This window comes from Mus musculus, chromosome 8 (assembly GCF_000001635.26).
Source record: "Mus musculus strain C57BL/6J chromosome 8, GRCm38.p6 C57BL/6J".
NCBI classification, from domain to species: domain Eukaryota; kingdom Metazoa; phylum Chordata; class Mammalia; order Rodentia; family Muridae; genus Mus; species Mus musculus.
The window spans coordinates 46,228,422-46,234,010 of NC_000074.6; the positions used below are offsets into that span (position 1 = coordinate 46,228,422).

Below are 5,589 nucleotides of genomic sequence, written 5' to 3' on the forward strand. Positions count from 1 at the left end.
AGATCCTTAAAGAGTAAGATTATAAGCAGACCCACACATGTACACACACAACGGATTCGACTAAGGGACTAAGGGTCAAATTGATCCACTGGACAGGAGATGAAACCTTCCAGAGACCCGGGAGCTCTGGCTACCTATATCAAAGCAAACAACTTTGTTCTCTATTTTACACCATATAAAACTTAACTTATAATGAAACATAGACAAATATAGAACCCAAAATATAAAGCTTTTTGGAAGAAAACGTGGATGGCTTGCTTTCATGACCTTAGGTTAGCGAGGGTACAAGCTGAACACTGGAAGGCCAACCCTGAAGGACAGTCTCCATGTGCTGGCAAGACCAGGCAGCTGAAGCCTTTACACAATGATCATGGCAATGTAAAGTGAGACAGTCATGTTAGAAAGCTATTTGATAGTTACTGCTGAAGCTGAGAATTGTGGACGCCACAGGATACACTCAGATTAAAAATCATGTGTGTCCCCGGATATGGCAGTCTCTAGATGGTCCATCCTTTCGTCTCAGCTCCAAACTTTGTCTCTGTAACTCCTTCCATGGGTGTTTTGTTCCCAATTCTAAGAAGGGGCAAACGCACTCGTCATTGACAATGGCTCCGGCATGTGCAAAGCCGGCTTTGCTGGTGACTACGCCCCCAGGGCCGTGTTCCCTTCCATCGTAGGGCGCCCCCGACACCAGGGCGTCATGGTGGGCATGGGCCAGAAAGACTCGTACGTGGGTGACGAGGCCCAGAGCAAGAGGGGTATCCTGACCCTGAAGTACCCTATCGAACACGGCATTGTCACCAACTGGGACGACATGGAGAAGATCTGGCACCACACCTTCTACAATGAGCTGCGTGTGGCTCCTGAGGAGCACCTGGTGCTTCTGACCGAGGCCCCCCTGAACCCCAAAGCTAACAGAGAGAAGATGACGCAGATAATGTTTGAAACCTTCAATACCCCAGCCATGTAAGTGGCCATTCAGGCAATGCTGTCCTTGTATGCAACTGGGCGCACCACTGGCATTGTCATGGACTCTGGTGACGGGGTCACACACACAGTGCCCATCTATGAGGGCTACGCCCTTCCCCACGCCATCTTGCGTCTGGACCTGGCTGGCCCGGACCTGACAGACTACCTCATGAAGATCCCGACTGAACGGGGCTACAGCTTTACCACCACTGCTGAGAGGGAAATTGTTCGTGACATAAAGGAGAAGCTGTGCTATGTTGCCCTGGATTTTGAGCAAGAAATGGCTACTGCTGCATCATCTTCCTCCTTGGAGAAGAGTTATGAGCTGCCCGATGGGCAGGTGATCACCATCGGCAATGAGCGGTTCCGGTGTCCGGAGGCACTCTTCCAGCCTTCCTTCCTGGGCATGGAGTCCTGTGGTATCCATGAGACCACCTTCAACTCCATCATGAAGTGTGATGTGGATATCCGCAAAGACCTGTATGCCAATACAGTGCTGTCTGGTGGTACCACCATGTACCCAGGCATTGCTGACAGGATGCAGAAGGAGATCACAGCCCTAGCACCCAGCACAATGAAGATTAAGATCATTGCTCCCCCTGAGCGCAAGTACTCAGTCTGGATCCGTGGCTCCATTCTGGCCTCACTGTCCACCTTCCAGCAGATGTGGATCAGCAAGCAGGAGTATGATGAGTCGGGCCCCTCCATCGTCCACCGCAAATGCTTCTAGATGGACTGAGCAGGTGCCAGGCATCTGCTGCATGAGCTGATATTGAAGTATCGATTTGCCCTGGCAAATGTATACACCTCATGCTAGCCTCATGAAACTGGAATAAGCCTTTGAAAAGAAATTTGTCCTTGAAGCTTGTATCTGATATCAGCACTGGATCGTAGAACTTGTTGCTGATTTTTGACCTTGTATTCAAGTTAACTGCTCCCTTGGTATATGTTTAATACCCTGTGCATATCTTGATTTAGTCCTTAGTTCATGTGGCTCGGTCACTTGGGGCTGGAGAGAGCACGCTGTGGGCGAGAAAACCCCAGCCTGGTTGATCTCTGTGAGCACTACGGAGTGATCTGTGCAGGATATTAACCAATAGCAGACTTCCAGGATTTCCCGAGTCTGGCAAGGGTTCCTGAACCAGTTACCACTCCTTCTTGCCAGTCTAACACGGTGGGAAAGTCCGAGCCTTAGGACCCAGTTTCCGTTCTGGTTTCTTCCCTCCTGACCGCCATGGGTTGTTAGTTGCCTTGAGCTGGGAACGTTTGAATCGACACCTGTAAATGTATCCATCCTTTTAATTTATGTAAGGTTTTTTGTACTCAATTCTTTAAGAAATGACAAATTTTGGTTTTCTACTGTTCAATGAGAGCATTAGGCCCCAGCAACACGACATTGTGTAAAGAAATTAAAGTGCTGCAGTAACTGACAAAAAAAAAAAAAAAAAAAGAAGGGGCAAAGTGTCCACACTTTGGTTGTTGTTCTTCTTGGTTTCATGTGTTTCGCAAATTGTATCTTATACCTTGGGTATTCTAAGTTTCTGGGCTAATATCCACTTATCAGTGAGTACATAGGTTACCTCACTCAAGATGATGCCCTCCAGGTCCATCCATTTGCCTAGGGATTTCATGAATTCATTCTTTTTAATAGCTGAGTAGTACTCCATTGTGTAAATGTACCACATTTTCTGTATCTATTCCTCTGTTGAGGGGCATCTGGATTCTTTCCAGCTTCTGGCTATTATAAATAAGGCTGCTATGAATGTAGTGGAGCATGTGTCCTTCTTACCGGTTGGAACATCTTCTGGATATATGCCCAGGAGAGGTATTGCGGGATCCTCCGGTAGTACTATGTCCAACTTTCTGAGGAACCGCCAGACTGATTTCCAGAGTGGTTGTACAAGCTTGCAATCCCACCAACAATGGAGGAGTGTTCCTCTTTCTCCACATCCTTGCCAGCATCTGCTGTCACTTGAATTTTTGATCTAAGCCATTCTGACTGGTGTGAGGTGGAATTTCAGGGTTGTTTTGATTTGCATTTCTCTGATGATTAAGGATGTTGAACATTTTTTCAGGTGCTTCTCAGCCATTCAGTATTCCTCAGGTGAGAATTCTTTGTTTAGCTCTGAGTCCCATTTTTTAATGGGGTTATTTGATTTTCTGGAGTCCACCTTCTTGAGTTCCCATAATCAGCTTCTAAACGCTGACACCATTACATACACTAGCAAGATTTTGCTGAAAGGACCCAGATATAGCTGTCTCTTGTGAGACTATGCCAGGGCCTAGCAAACACAGAAGTGGATGCTCACAGTCAGCTATTGGATGGATCACAGGGCTCCCAATGGAGGAACTAGAGAAAGTACCCAAGGAGCTGAAGGGATCTGCAACCCTATAGGTGGAACAACAATATGAACTAACCAGTACCCCCCGGAGCTCGTGTCTCTAGCTGCAAATGTATCAGAAGATGGCCTAGTTGGCCATCAGTGGAAAGAGAGGCCCATTGGTCTTGCAAACTTTATATGCCTCAGTACAGGGGAACGACAGGGCCAAGAAGGGGGAGTGGGTGGGTGGGGGAGCGTGTGGGGGACTTTGGGGATAGCATTGGAAATGTAAATGAAATAAATACCTAATTAAAAAAAAACCATGTGTGGAGCTGTGTGCAGAAACCAGCAGAGGATAAAGCCAGCGATCAGGACGGGCTGATCCAGGATAGGCTGAGTCCACAGTGTTTATTCTGAGGGAATGGAGACAGTGAGGGTGTGATGGACAGCGTTCAGAGTCCGCAGCTGCTGGGTCAGTTGCCATGCCCAGCCTTTCCTTTGATTTAGCGAGAGAGGAACCATTTGTTTGCTTAATATAGAGTTGGGATACTTTTGTTTGTTTGTTTGTTTTTGTTTTTTGTTTTTCGAGACAGGGTTTCTTTGTATAGCCCTGGCTGTCCTGGAACTTACTTTGTAGACCAGGCTGGCCCCTCGAACTCAGAAATCCACCTGCCTCTGCCTCCCAAGTGCTGGGATTAAAGGTGTGCACTACCACGCCCCGAGAGTTGGGATACTTTAAGTTAGTGGTTCTCAACCTTCCTAATGCCGTGACCCTTTAATACAGTTTCTCATGCTGTGGTGACCCACCCCGCCCCCACACACACCATAAAATTATTTTCACGGTTACTTCATAACTGTAATTTTGCTACTGTTATGAATCAATGCAAATATTTCTGGAGATACAGGGCTGCCAAATGGGTCACGCCCCACAGGTTGAGAACCACTGCTTTAAGTCTCCTGCTCCACCTCATCCAGCCCCACCCATAACAGTTTCCTTTTCCTTCCTAAGGCCATTTCTACAGTTCAAAAATTCTTGATATTTCCACATTAGGAGGTACACAGGGCCATAAATGCCACTGAGCAGGGGTGTGAGGTCTCAGTGCTCCGGAGGCCAGGGTGGCCCCTGCAGTCCCTGCTCTCCTAGAGCTTTCTTGGGAAGGTCAGGTCCTGGCAGGTGCCCAGGGTGCTGGAAGAGGCAGGGCGCTGCGGGAATCCAAAGTCGACATCACTATTCTGCTCCCCTCCTAGAGCTTCAGGAGCTGCCAGGAGGGATGCTGGGCATTTTCCTGTTGCTAGTGGCAACGTCTGTATCCCAGTGCTCAGAAACTCCAGTAGCTGAGCAGCCCCCAAAGAATACTTGTAGGGGCAGCAGTGGAGATTGTACCGAGTAGGTGACCCATCTGACAGGAGCCCGGGGCAGGCTGGGAAACGGGTAGTGACAGAATTGTGCAGCTTTGTGTTTTAAATCTCATTGCCCCCTTCTTAACCTGCAACCCCAGTGGGGCTCCCTCAGCCTCTGGAAGGTAAGAGCTGATGAAGCAGGAAAGGGGCAGTTTTGGGTGTGCGCACCCTGTCATGGCTTCAGGCTGCACCAAGCTTGTTCCAGAACACCCTTACCTTCTTGTACCCACTAACGCTGGGCACAGCTATTGCCTGCCCTCCAGGAGAGGTGCTGTGTAGAGACACCAAGGTCAGATTTAAGGGAGGGGAGAAGAGAAGTGCGAGGGGAGGGGAGAAGCAACAGATCAAAACATTCCCAGAAATCAAAACCACCTTCAACTTTCTCCACATTTGAGTGAACATTTTGTAGGCACACACTGAGCTATGAAAGGGGTGGTGCCTGAATGACTTTGGCCAACAAAACTCTGAGGGGTCCACGAGATGTGTTTGTGAAGGGAGCAAGTCCTTGAAGACTCTGGGTGATGTAAGAGGCTTTTGCCTTCCGGACCTCTTCTTTCTAAGCCCTGAATGTGACTGCCATCTTAGCAGGAGGCTCATGGCAGTCACCCCTGCTTGTGGCTCAGACTGCCTGCCCGGTGTTAACCTACCGTATTGATGGAATTAGCTTCTAGATGGAGTTTGCTTGTATATTTTGTAACCTTGAGGCAGTGTCTCTCACTTCTTGCCAACACCCTCCCCCCAATCACTTTATGTTTACTCCAGCATCTCATCTGTACTTCTTAGATGATAAAGATATATGGTGATTATCAATGTAAGTTTATTTCAAATAATCTATTGATCTGAACTATTACATTTCTAAGATAACTTTGTTTTGATTCAAAGGAAAGCTAACCAGACT

General features: G+C 47.9%; 1 pseudogene; it reads left to right on the plus strand.

Annotated features, from left to right (window-relative positions):
- Actg-ps1 (actin, gamma, pseudogene 1) lies at positions 590-1,707 on the plus strand (annotated as a pseudogene).